Source organism: Ostrinia nubilalis, chromosome 5 (assembly GCF_963855985.1).
Source record: "Ostrinia nubilalis chromosome 5, ilOstNubi1.1, whole genome shotgun sequence".
Classification (NCBI taxonomy): Eukaryota; Metazoa; Arthropoda; class Insecta; order Lepidoptera; family Crambidae; genus Ostrinia; species Ostrinia nubilalis.
The window spans coordinates 17,765,492-17,783,274 of record NC_087092.1 but is presented as its reverse complement, the minus strand read 5'-3'; positions in this window follow the sequence as shown (position 1 = coordinate 17,783,274).

Sequence of the window (17,783 nt, the reverse complement as noted above, 5' to 3'; positions counted from 1 at the left end):
AATCTCCCACAATGCGGTGGCCATTAAAATAAGTGGCCCTTAATAGTGAAAGATAATGGCGAAATTAAGGAATTTTTATATGCATCCAGGTGTACTGGAGATATCTGAGTCGATGTGGAATACATTTTTGAATGAGCAGAGTACAGCAGTTGGCATTGCTTAATTTATAACCAATATAGTTTTATAGCTTTGGAATGAAATGTTTAATGTGAAGTCAAGTGGTGCCGGTTTGGAGTAAATGGCATTTACTTGCGCAGGAGTTGTACATAAAAACAAAGTGCTAATGAATCGTGTACCCAGTTAGGCACGTTTATTGTCCTTCACGCGAGTCCTGTGTGGTCGGCATTTATGTTGTTATGGCATCTACTTAAGCTTTCAGACCTTTGAGAATTCTAATTAATTTCACATGCAACGTTTTTACGCTCATTTTTTAAGTTTCCATGTTTAGATAAAATACTTATTTACTCACGTTTATTAACGAAGTTTTATTCAATATCGAGTCACGCACATTACAATGTATTATAAAATTGTGCAAAACTTATTAGCATGATAAATAGCCCACATCAATCCACGGCCAGTCAGTATTCTTTTTTAATCTAATTGCTACTTTGCGTACCACCTTGTTAAGAAAATGTTCAAATAGTCGATCATTTTTATTTATGTGGGCTGTAGTAACAAGCAACTGCCCTGACGTCAGAAACTTTATGGGGTACTGTAGGCATTTGACATGGACTGACTGACCCTCCCAGACAGGCAAGTCAATCATCTTTTTATCATGGGTAATCATAATTGGACATGATTTTCTTGCTCTGTTTCTTCTTAACACTAGTCCACATTATTGTTTAGAAGCAGTGGAAAAAATTGCGAAAATTATTTTCGGAAGTTGACTCATTTAGTTCTTCAACAAAACACGATTGAAACCCAAAATCTCAAATACAAAGTAATCTTTCAGTCGCTGAAAATTCAATACATCTAACCTCATTCTGTTTCTACCGAATGATAACAAACCAGACCTGCGTTAAAAACCGCCAAACCATAACCCCGGGGGTGTCCGTTAGGCCAGCGGGCCTGAAGGGCTTATAATGGCCGTAATAGCCGGCCCGAGCGTGTAAAGTTGCCATGACAACGGTTAATTGCAAGTATTACGCGTCCACTATTAGGCGCGGACGTAGATGGGCCAATGTTTGGGCAAAGGTTGGGCGAAGTGGCTACGAAGAAATGTTTGATAAAGATAACAAGGTTTGACCAAATGTTTGATGACGATGCTCTTAGTTGCATGAATTCGAATGTTAAAAACACTATTCTCCTTTCTGAGATTGAGAAAAAGGAAATGGTTTGGTGAAAACACAGTCGGGAACATTTACTGAAGTATGGTCCCCTATAGAAAATAGGGTATCGCAGTAGAGTCGAGAAGGTTACCTACATAAGCTCTCAGTCGTCGTCTACGTAAATTGTCTGTATTTCCTGCTCTCCCCATCCCTCTTACTCAAAGCCAGATACTAGCACGAGCGACAGCGACAGACGAACACGAAAACGGCGACAGGGACGTGAGAATTGAATAGAAGTCGAGCTCCGATAAGGAACACATGCAATCCTTTCATCAGCACACCCATAAAAACAAACATTAATTAAAGAGCTGCCCATTCCGCAAGATACCTGACTCCTAGATCCATCCTGCGATCCGACTCGACATTAGCGTATGTGGACACGAAACAGAAACACAACAAAAAGACGCGGTAAAAAATGTCTGCCGGCGCGCTATCGCCGCCCGCGATCCTGTCTCAAATAATGGCACAGGGTGCACCGTGGAGACGCCATGGACAGTCAATAATTATGTTTTTTCCCACAAGAGATTCCAGGCTCAATAAAGCTGAGAAAGAAGAAGTAATTAACTAACTCTAAGGTCTCCTCAACAAAACTTCTCGTTAAGGTAGGTACGACACGACTCTAGTCTTATAAAAACTTGAGTGTAAAACCGTTTTTTACTTCTAATCACTTTGTTATTGAATGAGTCTAACCTTTGAACAAAATTTTAAGATGAGTCTTCTTTTATCTGGACCATTAGTAAATTGCTTTATTAAAATGCAGAATTATCGTAAAATGAGTTCTTGAAACATCTTTTTTATCATCATTTTCAGTTTGAGTTTTCTCAGCTGTATAAGTAACTAACATTTTTCTTTCTGAAAAGCCAACTAACGTGAAGATTCTATACAACATTGCTGGCATTTGTAGAATTGATAATTTTCCAAAAAAATCTCAGTCCCACATCGACTCCACGCATTTTTAGGCAGGTCAGTCCAGTAGAGCACAGCGCGCAGTAACTCTACATCAACACTGTCCCTTCGTTTTGTTCTCGTTCACTAAGGCCCCCCTCCCCCGGGCCTTATTAAGGCACCTGATTTGCGGCCCGATACGTCAGCGGCGACTATTTTTGATTTAAACCAGCTGATGGGTGACTCGAATAATGAAATGCTCCTTTAATATGAAAGGTATGGTCGCTGGGAATTGGAGTGATTCTTTTGTTTTTCGTTCGACTTTGTGTTCTAAGCATTTCTATCTGACCGGGAGGGTAGGTTTTGTGTGATTATTTTTCAAATAAGCTATGCTTTCTTTGTCTTTGATTTCAAACCCTGTTTGGGGTAGTTTCTTTTTAAGAGTAGGCGTACACCGTTGATTTTTAGTAGGCCGATAGTTGTGCCCGATTTTAAATTGTATGAAGAATCGGCCAAATCGAATCGGCGTAGTGTGCGCACTCACTCCCATACATGCCCATACTGATCAACTGCCCGACTAAACTATCGGCCGACGAAAAATCAACGGTGTGCGCCTACTTTAATGGCTTGGTTCACATAACTTATTATCGTCTAACATAATAATATAAACTGTTGTCAAAGGTAAAAATTTTGGTTTTTTTTCGTCAAAATCCTATCGGTTCTAGTTTTTGCTTAGACCCCCAAAGTGTAGTTATCTTCTGAAACGTCTGGCATTCTAGTCACGATCGTCAATAAGTACAATAGTTGAGATGGTAGATCTTTCACCTGCTCACACGGAACTTTATAAGGATCAGATACTTACATTGTCGGGAAGGTTAGCACCTTTGCTGGCACGCAAACGAGAGAATCCACATGCGAAGTTCTGTCTGTTATGCTGCTACTATGGGTGTTTTAACTAGGAAGGGCAAAACAAACAACTAAATAGCTTTCGCAATTTCCAAATGGTTTAAAATAAAACCAGAAAATAAATAAAATATGCGAAATAGCTGAACGAAAACCATCTCCGTGAAAATAACCCGGCGGTATGACGCGCAACTGAAAGCGCCGTGACAGCGCTGGCAGTTCCATATCGCGTCAACGTCAATCTCTTTATTTAAATTTAGAACGCGCCGGCGTTTGACTGGCGCTGTCAGCTGATTTTGACGGCGCGCTTGTCAAACGTGACGGCCGGAGCGCGAATTGACGGTTGTCGATAACGCGCGCCCAATGTTTTGGTTTCAAATTTAGAATTTCAGCGATGTTTTTATTTTTCTATCGACTAGGTGGCCAGTGTTTTTTTACGATTAAAACTTGTTCAAGTTTATGAAATAATAAATAGTTATCCGGTAATCTAAAATAAGTACCTGCGTTACTGTATTTAATTACGTTAATGTAAAGGTCACGGAAGATAGTTGCAACTAGGGACTTTACATATTCACGAATGCATTAGGCTACTGTTTTTCAATATTAAAAACGTCAGATTCCGCCAATGCGATAAATGGGAAGGAATAATTTCTAAATATAACATTCGAACGGCAAACTTAGGTTAATTGCTTTAAAATTTAATTGGTTTCTTTTATGTACAGTCGTCATCAAACTGAAATGTTTGTAGTAAAATAGCATCTATAGTAACTACATAAGATGGAACTGTGTTTTATCGTCTGTATACCAAGTCCAAGTTTTTTCGTTTGAGTTAGTGTTTGTGTAAATTATTAAACCTAGTTAGGAAAGATTGAGGGGTATATATCACTGCGGCGCCTTTGATTGTTCGCTGCCAATGAGGATCAGTACTGTTGTAGAAAATTCAATAAAACTAGTATCTACGTTAATCTTTAAGACATAAGAAAGATATATCTTTTTGAATTATCCAAATCGGACCATTACTTACGAAGATATTAAGTAATAAACATAGGCCGTTTTTGCCGCTAAAAGTCAACGTACGCAGGGCCGCGTGACGTCATTATATCCGAATCGAGCGCAGCCGGCGTACTATTGGGATGGAAAATATTTTTTTCCAGCTAAACCATCAGTTTTAGAAAAAAACTTTTAATAACATTTATTCATCAAAATATAGTAACCTATCGACCAGTAATTTTAAAAAATAAAAATTAGAGATGAAACGGATATTTGATTCGCCGGATACCGGATACCGGATATCCGGCCAGCTGCTAGGCCGGATAGCCGGATATCCGGCGGCCGGATAGTTGGCCCATTGTCTCGTTGCATGTCGTGACGAGTTTAGCGCCGCACAAGTGCTTCGAAGGCGATCAGTGGGTATTAGTAGACTAGACTAGTCACACTTTTCGAAAATCGAATCCGTCCGAATAGAATGTCAGATTTTGCCACTTGTCTAGGGGGCAGATCAACGGGCGATTTCGGTTGCTATCGTGCGTGATTGAATAGCGAAAATTAAATTAGTTTACTTGTTGCGTAATCTGACTGAACTGCATGCATCATGTCATCAAACCATCAGTGAAAAAAAGATCGCCTTTTTTATTTGGCAATATTTCGACACTAACAGATAATTATTTACTATTTATGTATTCGTCATTAGAGTGAATAGCCCAGAAAGAGAAATTAGTTTTTTGAAAGACCTTAATATGGCTTTTGTAACTTTTTGGACTTTAAACAAAAACCGTCATTATTATAAGCCTAAATGATATTTACCTCAAAGATTAATGTATTTCATTTTATTAAAAGAAAATTGTCGTAGTTTTTTAATATCCGGTATCCGGTCGGATAGTGAGTTACTATCCGGTATCCGGCCGGATAGTAAATTTAGGCCGGATATCCGGCTTACCGGATAGTTACCGGATATCCGTTTCATCTCTAATAAAAATTGTGAAAATTAAGTATCGCTATGTCCAAAAACCACATTTTCATAGGATTCGATGCAATGCGGAGACGCGGTTGGGGTGAGTGTAACTTAATGATTGTTTGTATTGAACATAATAATACACAATATGATGCTAATACCCAGTTTCTGGCCTGGGGGGGGGGGATAAGTCATACCCAGCTTATAGCCTGGGGGGAGGGGCTAGCCTTACCCAGTTTCTGGCCTGGGGGGGCGGGTATGTAATACCCAGCTTCTGGCCTGGGGGAGGGGGGGGAGGGGGGGGGGGGGGGTCAAGTCATCACCAGTTTCTATGGGCTGGGGGGGGGGGGGTATGTAATACCCAGCTTCTGGCCGAGGGGGAGTCATACCCAGCTTATGCTTATGGGCTGGGGGGAGGGGCTAGTCATGCCCAGCTTATGACCTGGGGAGAGGAGGGGGGCGGGGGAGTCATACCCAGCTTCTAGGCTAAGATTAAATAGATTTCCAGGAGGGAGCAGCTGTCCTTTCCTGCAGCAGCTGGTCCGCCCGTGGGAACGGCGAATAGATAGGTAGGTACGTAGGTTTAACTCAGAAAAACTAAATAACAGGTAGGTATTGCGTGTACATCGAAATGATCTGCATAGAAATGTCTTGTAGCCTAGGCAGAGTGTATCTGCCTCAGCTATACCTTATTGTTAGAAGTAAATAAATTAATACTTATACATTTTTATATTTTACTTGGAAGAAGATATGACTCTAACAACACTTATGAACACTTTATTTGAATAAATCGCCAAATATACCATCGCGGAGACCCCAATCGCGTCTCTGCGTTCCATTGAATCGTATGAGCGTATGGATTTTTTGCGTTATTTTTCACAATTTCTATTTTTAAAATTACCTATCGATAGCTTACTTTATTCTGATGAATACGAGTATATGTCATTACAAGTTTTTCTCTCAAACTGATAGTTTGGCTAGAAAAAAATATTTTCTATCCACGCAGTACGCCGGCAGCGTTCGGATCGGATACAGTGACGTCAACGGTCCCGCGCCGGGCGGTCAGTGAACTTTTTTAGTAATTTGGCCATAACTTCGTCAATTTTTGTCGTAGAACAAAAATTTTTGGACTGTGTATTAAGGATTTCTTAGCCCTATAAATCTGCATTCACAGCTAAAAATCGAAATGATCCTCATTACACTTTTATCGAAAATTCACTCACGCTACGTCATAATGCATCCGTCGAGATATGGAGTGTAGTTTCGGGAGGTTTGATATTAATTTCTCAATTTATTTTTGTAGTAAAAGAAGCAGGGGTTATAAATTAAAACTTTGCTTTGAGGTGGTAGTAATTAATAAATCATGAATCGGAGTTTTTCGATCTGATTCCCAGTTGGACGAATTGAAAAAGACACAAATGCTTGCGTCATTATTTAATTGTTTTCTCGTTTTGGTAAAACCATTGCGGACTTACTTAATTCAACCAGGTTAACAAAAAAAGCAACATGGAAAGCATTGGGGAGGCCTATGTTCAGCAGTGGACGTCCTATGGCTGAAATGATGATGATGATGATGAACAAAAAAGTGTGATTCGTGCTTCGAAGAGCAAACAAATGATTTAGCCGTATCGTCAGATTCATTACATAAGTCAACAAAAGATACAGGCCCTATGATAGAAGGAAAAGAAAAGAATAAGATCAAAACTCGGTTCAATTTCAAAACCAATTGCAGGACAAAATATATGACTGAGATTGAATTTAGTTAGATCGATGTTTTTAGTACGGACCTAAGTATTCCATCTTCTTAATTTTAGAGAGGTCAAGGTCGCGACTGCATGTACAGTTCAGTGCAGGTAAGGTTTTGTTCCCCAGTCGATGAAGCACATGATGTCGTGCCCTGCGTGCCCAAACAACTGCACGCAGGAAGATTTAATTAATGCTACTGACAGCGCCACTCTTGTAGCGGAGTTTTGGGCTGACGCTGTATAGGTTTGTTGTCGACACTACAAAAAGAATTGCATGCACTGAACACAGCGCACGGTGTAGCGGCCTTAACCACTTTAACCATTTAACTGCCATCAACACCCTCAGCAAGAGGTTAACTGCCATGAAACCCAACCGCTAGGCCCGCGTTATTTATAATGCAGTTAAAACTACGCCTTCATTTTGATTATTTTTATTACTGGACATCGAATTAAGTAGGTATTTAATACCTGTAATATTGTGTCGCGGTTATAGAACAAATAATGCATTTCTGCAAAAAGTCTTTGAGGTAGCTGAAAGATATCGCCATAAGTTTACTAAAATTTTTTTTTTTAGCAATTTAATTTTTAAAAGTTTATCAGTGTGAACTAGATAACGTTAAGTAGGTGAACTGGGGGAATGTTTAATATTTTTGGACATAAAAAAATTGCGATATTTCAGAGCGATTTTCAGCACACTAGATACTAAGTATAGGAATTAGGATAGCTTGAAATGTAATATTTACTTTGATGTAATGATTTAAAAAACCCACTCTTATCTCGCATGCCGACCTTCATTGGTCAAAGCGACCGTTTTTTTTAGAATCTATATTCAAAATCTTAGAATACTGCCATTAAATAGTTCAACCGCAACGAAGTATTTGCGATAAACTAGCCGAGCCCAAGATTATCTGAGCTCGCCCTTTGACTGCAACATGTAAACATTTAATTTTCGATACCAATTAAATAAAACATTATCAGAATCGCAATAAAAGTGCAATTTTATAGACAGCTGCTCTGTATCTTAGGGCAACGTCTGAGGTTATTATGCAGGCCATTAACGATGGCATCTATGCTAGCAAATATATTCTCACAAGTCCAAATAAGCGCAAATGAGGTGTTTTTTAATGATATGTAATTATTTAAAGGCTTGGACTAGACCGTTACGAGGCTGGGTAGGGTAGCTGCGTCCGCGCAAGCGCGGTGTGTGTGAGGACGTGACCTTTTCTGATATTAAAGTTTAATTTTATCGGCACTTCTGTATGATGTCAAATAGGTAAATATTTGCTTACATTCCTTTTGAAGGTCATTGCGAAAGTCAGAGTTTGCTGACCAAGATTTATTTATAGACATTTTAGTAAAGTTTCACGGAGTAACCGTGAAATTGACCTTTTTCTCTCTATGCCTATTTGACCCAGTTTTCCTCTTTGTAAAGTGCCATTCTGTCCTTGGTGTCCTATGCTATGAGTAGCTGGACAGCTTGCTTTTGACGGCAATGTTGACTCTATCCGAACGCGTGGACATCCTAGTATGAATACGTTTTACACGGTGTGTATAAAAACTGAATAATTACTTGTGTGCAGTGCGGTTCCTCTTTTTACGCGACAATTAATCAGAATCAGGGTAATCCTGAACTATAGTTAAGTATACCTAGTAGTTTATATTGATACTTGTCAAGCTGCAAGTACCGAGTGTTTTTTCGTGTACGGTGTAATTGGTTTGGGCAGATGTTTTCATGATCAATCAATATTGATACTTTAAAGACGCAGGTTCGCTCGAGGGCATTATTTAGTAAGAATTAATCAATATGTCTGCAATTCAATGCCACGAACGAACTTATGAACTCGTCTACTTTTACCAACGGTTAAGTATAAACACACACACAGTTCATATAAATATTACCTACCTGTGCATCGTTATTTTTTAGACCTACGAATTTGAGACTTTTTTGATAATTAAGTAGGTCTTGGGACATGAGTTGAGCAATCATTTTGTGTAATTGTTGTCAGTTTCATTAGAACATCCCAGGCATGAATAAGACGTAAGCTCTTCCGAAAGTTCATTTGGAAAAATACATTCCCACACGTAGTAAAATTAAACAACTTATGAGTTGTTTCCTTTCAACCAATACGATAGGTTTAAGATGAAAATTTGTTTTTTAAATTAAAGCTTTCACATTAAACAACAAAGATTCCAGGCTTATTTTTAAAATAATTGCACAAGGCTTTAGAACATGCGACAAAAAACCAATTTGACGGAAATTTTATACTTTGCCTACCTATTCATTAGCATTAGCCGATCGTCAGTGACCGATTCATGGTAATTTAATGGGGCCATGATGGCATATTTACCTACCGCGGTCTAATTTATCGGTCTTATTGGCAACTAAGTATTTCCAATAGCGTCGGTCGCGGCTGAGTAGACACGTGGTGCGTCAGTCACACGTCGGGCGTAAATCACAACTTTTTACAGCGCGCGCGCACGCAAATCATATGGGCAAAGAGTAACGTGATAACACAGTTTAATGCCTATTATTAGAAAAAACATTAGGCCATTTGTCTATAATATGACAGTAGGACCATTCAACTATAGATCGTTTTATACACGAAGACGCGCCCCACCACTTTTTGGTCGAAGGAAGCGAGGGATGCGGGGAGTTTGATCCAATCAATCCGAGCGTCATTATTGTTCCCTCGACCAAAAAGTGGTGGGGCGCGTCTTCGTGGATGAAACGAACTATATTATGGTTTTTGCCTAAATTGTCAATGAAAATAATTTGACAATGTCGACAGATATTTGAAATAATATCTTAAACGCGCAAGCTATTTGTTATTCAACCTACATTCCTTTCAACTACGGCGCCCATTCTTCTGACTTTATTGTAATCAAATTACAGCTAACATCCAAATCATTTCTATTCCTAGTGATATTTAATGCTATGTTATTTTCCAATGCCTAAAGTATCCTGCTGTGACAGACAAATATTATTGTCATGCATATATTTGCAATTTATAATTTAAATAGCTTCATTGAGCTGAATCACGGAACCATAATTGACCTTTGGTGTCACAAACGACGGGTTCTAAGAGCTTATTATATTAATAATGTGATGGAATTTATTTTGAATAGGATTAATTTATAAATACATAAAGATTGCAAATCTCGTATAATGTGTGATTCCAAATAAATTACCTATTTATCTTTACGATAAAATAAAGGTAGTAAACTTCGATCATCAAAGGGATGACGTGTCTGCGCGCATAATCTATGTCCGGCGTATGCGCGTCACGTCCTTTGGGGTGGGCAAAGCTGCCATTAGCATATTAATTATCGAGCCCAGAAGATACTCGGCCGCCCGGGTTTGCGTGACTGCGACTGCTTTCGCAACTGTTTGGCTTAGGTCAGGGATTGGCAGTCGGTTGGTACTTTGTTGCTTTAGCTAGGCTTAGGTAGTCTGTGGATAGGCTTAGTGATTCAATAACAAATAGGTCGTGCCTAGGTATACCTGTACCATTAAAGCAGTGGACGTCATTTGGCGGAAACGAACATCAATATTCGTCAACCTATAATAATAACAATCACGGTAGGTCATAGTGTACTTAGAAGAAAAAAAAAAGATCAATTAAGTAGCCGAAAAAGCTCAAGTAAAAGCTCTCAAGCTCAAATCTTATCTTAAATATTAGGTTTTCAGATCAGTTATTCATTAGTGCCCGATAAAAACAGAAGAACGAAGTTTACAATGGTGTTTGTTACCAGTATTGACCCCCATTAACCATCACATTCATTCATAGCAACATGACTGTTTTTTTTCCGAAAATTAGCAGATGTGGAAGCTTTTCCTCTGTTTATGACGTCTTAGGTCAAGTTAGAGATGTTATTGTTGATACTTTCTAAACATTTAGACCGTAGGCTGTCCACTCCTAGCCAGGTCTCCACGAAGCCAACCGGTGCTTGATGGCTGAATTAAACTGTTGTCCCACAGTCCGCATTCCAGCTATTGAGCGACCTGTCGGTCGTAAACTCGCGATTTGCTGGGAACGGCCGATAAAGATATTGTTGCTGCGCTTGATTGCTGTAGAAATTCAATAATTTAGTTTGATGTTCATAACTGTGGACATTATGCCATAGAGTTATAGGAGGTCGGATTCGCCTGCTTAGACATTGGATGTAGCGTCCTTGTCATGGCACAGGGCACTATTGTGTAGTGCCGAACTTTTACTATTACTGCTCCGCCCTACAGAGATAAGTTGGTTTTGAACTTGCTATATCAGTACAGGCATTCAACGAGCATTACTGCTTGCACCGGAGATAATTTCCCACAATTTTATATGAACTGGCCTGGCCGTAGCTCAATTTTATCAGGCCTTTTTCAGCTCCGCACTAAAGTATAACCTAACAATTATCTATTGCGCTCGGAACGTGCTTCTTAGTTAAAAACGAATGCTTTCGGCCATAAATCAGCGTCCGCGCATAAGTTCGATAGCTGTCTGCGCGCGCAACGCATAAGTGGCGGTTGCGATACGCCGCATAAATAAGATCCAACGCGGGCCTCGTCATCTGATACCGTGGACATTGTTTGAGAACATTTCCACTATCACTTGTGACTCGGTAAAAGCTCCTGTTGGCTAGATCATCATCAGAACATTTGGTCTCAGGAGAACGATTCTCTTTAATTTACTAGAAGGCTTGATGCTCGTATATTTCTCTCTTAGTCGCCTCTTTTACTCTTACGTCGTTCACGGGAAGAGTGAGGCTGATCCTATTCTACTGTTCTTAACTGTTGCTGCTGTTGTTGCTGTCACAATCCACTTGTAAATGATGGGAAATTCCTTACGAATCGCAGTCTTTTCTTAGAGATCATCAACCAGTCCTCTCAATGCTTTTCTTTGATGACAAATTAATTTTGCGCTTGCGTCGTAATTACGGTCAGTGAATTGAAATTTTGCTGATCATGAAATTTATAAAATGGTCAAGCTGTGACATCTTATACAGTTGTAATACGAGTTAATTTTCAACAAAAATGTCGCCTGATGTGCTGTCCAGTATAGATCGTTTCATCCACGAAGACGTGCCTCACCTTTTCTTCCGCTAATGTTTGAGTGTTATCGGTACACGCTAAATCATCCATGAGTGCACACGCACACTCGATAATGACGCTCGGATTGCTCGGATCAAACTCCCCGCACCCCGCGCTTCCCTCGACCAAAAATTCGTGGTGCGCGTCTTCGTGGATGAAACGATTTATATCTACCTACAATGGAAACGCGTTCTGCGCGTGCGCCGACAGCTGCTGAGCCGATAGCGCGCGGTGGCAGGTACACTGAGCGTGAGCTATCACGAAGTAGTCCACTGGGCGGCGAGCCTTATTGTAGGTACTTAACTGGGTAGTTGGATTGGGTAGGGTATAAAATTACAGCCAGGTAAGCCGGTGAAGCATTGGTGTGTAAGGTGTAAGGGACAGTTGACAAATACTCTAACAGTGAGTTCAGAACATGCTACTTTCTTGGGAACAAGTATGGCCTGCGCCTAAATATTGTAAATTTTTAAAATCATTTGATTGAGGCTTGTTGTAACTAGCACAGAATAGGTGGATAGGTACATATGTATATGGAAGGGAAGGTACTCGTAGTTCATTTGGTGGATTCAGGATTGCCTTGTCCATTATTATACACGTGTTGCCCTTTTGGAAATATGTCGTCATTTATTATTTAGAATAGTTATTTTCGTAAGAAGCTGTCTTGCCACCCTCATAGTTTCATCAACACATACATCATTACTAAAAAGTTAATCATCCACAGCACTTTGGGTTTGTAATGACAAAACTAGGTATTGCAGTTTGTAAGACAAACCTAGGCGATTTTTCATGTGCATTTTTTTGACATACAACGTAAATGTGTAACCGTCACAAGGGCTGTATGGTAACGTTAATAACACGTTAACGACACGTTTCAATTACGCATAATGCCTTATCTTCAGCTCGGAACACACAAGGAGTCCTTCAAAGATTAAGCGATAAGCTGTGACGTCTCACTCGCAGGACATTGGTAAATGCGCGTCATTTGACAGTGTCATGACGACATCCTGCGGAGGCACGCATGGCCCTTAAAGAGTGCTGAATTAAAAAACACGCGAAGATCATTTGTCAATATGATTCGCGTGTACCTGCTTATTTGGAATTAGTCATATGGAGTTCCCAAAAATGGTGTGAAACACATAATTTAATGAAAAAATAGCATGACTCATGAGACGGGCTGAATTTTTCATTGCATGAAAGCTTTAAGCTGAAAGTTGATAATGTTTACAAAAATACGAAGAAACGGGCGCGACCTACCTACAGGAAAGGCCTGATCCATGATTCCTTATCATGCACTATGTCAGAAAACCTTTTTTAGCACCACTTGTGGAAAACAACGAATCAATTACATCATCACCTAACAGTTTAGTAAACTATTTATTACGTTGTATGAAAAATTAAAGCCTTCATAAATGCAGTCCCGGACAATCTCAAGCTAGAGCCTTGTTTTAAAGATAAAGGAGAGTTAAGGGCTCATTTATTTATTACTTATGGCAGAAATTGAGGATCAATTTAGTTCAGTATCTCCCATTAGTGGACCTAAATCGTCGTACTAAACGAACATAAATGATTTTAAGGAGTGCTTGTAGCATCTTGCGTTTCGTTCGACGGCAGCATTCCCTATAATGGTTCCTAGCGTTATCCAATTAAACCATATAATTACTGACCACAAGTTACAGACTAGGACCACAGAAAATATAGAACAAATAGGCCATAGCGAAAAGGGGTTTGTTTACTTTGATGTAAATTATTCTTTTTACTCAGTTTCAATAAAATTGCAATGGCGCTGGACGCAGGCCGCTACCAATAGATCAACATGGAATTCATTGGGGGAGGCCTATGTTCAGCAGTGGACGTTATAATAATATGGCTGAAATGATGATGATGATGAAACAGTTGCAAAAGAATTTAGATACTATTTTTATATAGAGACTAGGCTCTAACTTTCATTAGTTGGTCGTAACAAAAAGCTCTATCCACACTATCCAGTAATCTAACATGCTGAAAAAAAAATGGTGTAGTTGTAGAGACACTTTTGAAAAATCTTAATTTAGTTTTAGATCATTTGACACTTTATTTGTGGTGTGCATTTCTCGATCACTTCATAATCGATCGCAGTGGCCTGGCCGTTCCCGCCGGGCTGCGCTTAAGGCTGGCAGTAAGTAATGGTTGGTGTTCCTCTGATCGATTCGCGCTGCGCCCGCGCCGGTGCGCCGGCTAATCATTTGATTAATAATTTTAATTTATTCTGCTCGCTTACAGACGTAGGCTTAGTAGGCAGGATAATCAGATGATTAGAATTCGTTTCAGCAGTTTTATTTGTGGGTTAACATAGCTTTGGGTTCTATCAATTGAATTCCAAGCAATGAATGTAACATGAATAATAAATAAATATTGTAGAGACTTCTTTTGATCGTATGATGAAAATGGGTCATTTTCAGTCTTTAATTATCAACTTGTAATGTTATTAATACTAATATAAATGTAATGTTTCGTCTCAAGAGTCTTCGTTTCGTGAATATTTGTATTTTTACAGACTGACACACAGAAAGATTACGTGACGTTATCTTATAGTCCACACCACAGATTTTAACAAGTTTTTGAACGACAAAAACCTTTTGAAATAAAGTGTGAACGAAAGGGGCTTGGGTTGAGTTCGTGATTTAAACGGCCTTTACGATGGAATTAAGCGTATATTTTCAAGGACACATAATTCAGTAGTATAACGCGGCGATAGGGTTAATGCTCGCACTCAAGTTTGGCGGGCGTTCATTTTAAAAAACACGCGGGGCTCGCGCGCTCTGTCGGCGCTCTTCGCCAACGATCGTCGTCGAAACTTCTAGACTCGTGCATAACGCCAGTCCGCCCAAGGCCGCGACGCGCGCGAACAAACCTTTTTTATGTTTTGGCTGTTAAATCATTTACTACTGATTCCAAGTATTGTTTGTGTTGTATTTCGTTGTGGAAAAGACAATATACGTTTCTGTGCCTTTGAATCGTGCTTTGGACTATTATTTCACGACCCTGAGTACCAAAGAACTAACTTTACAGTGACGCCCAACTCGCGGGGCACGATCACCGGCACAAGTACCTACAAACTGCGAAAGCCTTCGAACACACTTGCTTGGGAGAGATTTACATCATGCCGCCAAAAAGGAACGTCGCGAGAACCGCGAAGAACGAGGGGTCGGACTCCGACACGGAACACAACACCGACCACGAAACGGACAGGACGGTGGTGTCCTCGCCGAATGTTACAATGTCAGAGGAAATGCTGCAAAACTTGGTCTCCAGCATCACTCGGAGCCAAATGGAAGCGAGCCGCGTACTCATCGACAGCATCCTGTCAAGTAACAGAGGTCATCCGTGTACTTCATCACCACGCCCCGACACTCCAGGCCACACACAGCGCCCCGGCAATTTCTCAAAGTGCACGGCGCGTTTCGATGGAACGTCTAAAAATGCCGACGAGTTAGAAGCCTTCATCGATGCCATCGAGGTGTTCCGGGAGTGCACAAACGTCAGCGACGAGCACGCCCTGCGGGGACTACCTATGCTGTTGGCCGGCGACGCCGCCGTGTGGTGGCAGGGCGTGAAGGCGTCGGTGTCATCTTGGACCGAAGCCCTACAACGGCTTCGAGGGATGTACGGCGTGCCACGACCCGGCTACAAGATACTACGGGACATTTTCGCGTGTGATCAAAGTAGTGACCGAGCCGATGTTTTTATTTGTAAAGTGCGCGCGCTAATAATGAAATTACCGTACACAGTGCCGGAAGATATGAAAATAGACATCGTATACGGATTATTGGACCGTAAGATTAGGAAACGTGTGTCTCGCGATACTGTGGACGGGCTGGAGCAACTTATCAGCAAGGTCAGGTTGGTAGAGGAGTCGCTGGCAGAGGTAAGTTCTCTCAATACTAATAATAGCGCGAGCCCTATTAACCCTTCGAGTGCGCGATGCCGCTCGTCGAACGCGGGCCCGAGCGTTAACCCATCGCGCGCCACGAATGACGCCCCTAGCTCTGTTAAACTTCGCGATAATTCTGGTTTTAATTCGAGTAATACATTTACATCCGATAACCCGCGTAATTTAAATTCAAAACACAGTGATAGTGAAGGGAAAAAACGTATCCGACCTAGGTGTGCTTATTGTAAATTATTCGGACATTCTATTGACGACTGCCGTAATAAAGCAAACAAAAGCGGTGATAGTTCACAAAACTCACGTGATAGTAATACCCCCCTACGTTGCTACGGATGCGGTCAGCTGGGAGTGGTGAGGTCGAAGTGCGACAACTGTAAAACCGTACCCAGTTCGAGCGGGAAACCGGATTTTTGTACCGCTAATGTCACCGATAGCGAAGATCCGAGGCCCATTGTTGAAATTCAGGTTGTGAAACGAACCGGGTTGGCTATTCTTGACACGGGGGCCACCCACTCAATCGCTAGCCCCGCACTCTATAATTTATTACTTGAAGCTGGTACTGAATTTAGGCAAGCTGTTCGTACTATTGGACTTGCTGATGGATCGCAGCAGGTACATACCATCCTCGAGGGTGATGTCGACGTTACCCTGAATAACCGTGTGATACCTACCACGTTTATGGTGCTACAGGATGCACAGACCAGGACGTTGTTAGGTAGAGATTTCATCACTAGGGCCAGTATCCTGCTGGATCTACCGCAGAGCAGCTGGTCCTTCAATGATGACCCTCATCGGTGGTACCCGTTCATCACCAGGTTTGAGTCACCTACCTCTACAAATACGGACCTGATGAAAGTAGACGTAGCAAGTTTAGTGCTCAGGAGCGACGAAGGGACGCAGCTGTCAGCAGATCAGAGGACGCAGATGAACGCCTTCCTAGTTCAAAACGCTGATCGCTTCGCGAAGGAGGGTCCTCCTACGGAGTACGCCACGCATCGTCTGAAGATCGACGCGCACCAGGAGCCCATCGCGTCACCGCCTTACAGATTGTCACCCGGTAAGAAGGCCATACTAGAGAAGGAACTGCAGAAGTTGCTGGATGCTGACGTGATCGAGGAGTGTGATTCTCCGTGGGCTGCAAACGTAGTCCTCGTGACAAAGAAAGACGGAGGAGTTCGACTGTGTGTCGACTACAGGAAGTTGAACGCGGTGACCGAGCCTGATCGCTATCCACTCCCGAGGATAGAAGACGTTCTCCACGCAGCTAAGAACACCAGCTTTATGACGACCTGCGACCTCCGATCTGGGTATTTCCAGGTCAGCGTGGAACCTGAAGACAGGGACAAGACAGCTTTCGTGAGCCCCTTAGGATGTTTTAGGTTTAAAAGGATGCCCATGGGTTTGAGGAACTCTGGGGCCACTTTTCAACGCCTCATGGACCGATTCAAGTCTGGGAAGGAACTTGCAGGTGTCTGCTTGCTGACGTACCTCGACGACGTCATTGTTCTGTCAGAAACGTTTTCCCAACACCTGGAAGACCTGCATGCCGTTTTTGACAGGCTCGCGATGTATAACCTACGCATAAATCGCGAGAAGAGTTGTTTTGTCCGTGAGTCAGTCAAATTCTTAGGACACGTGATTGTACCCGGTGGAGTGAAAGTGGACCCTGACAAGACATCAGCTGTCGCCAACATGTCCCCACCGACGAATACTAAGCAGTTGAAGACCTTTCTGCAGACGTCTAGCTGGTTCCGTCGGTTCATACCCAATTACGCCGAGATTGCTCGGCCGCTAACGGAGCTCCTCAAAAAGGACAGCAAATGGGTATGGGAATCAAGACAACAGGACGCATTCAATCGCATCAAACAGCTGCTGGTCTCCGCTCCCATATTACGTCAGGCCGACGAGTCCAAGCCTTTCTCACTCAGGACCGACAGCAGTGGCTACTGTCTCGGAGCAGTGTTGATGC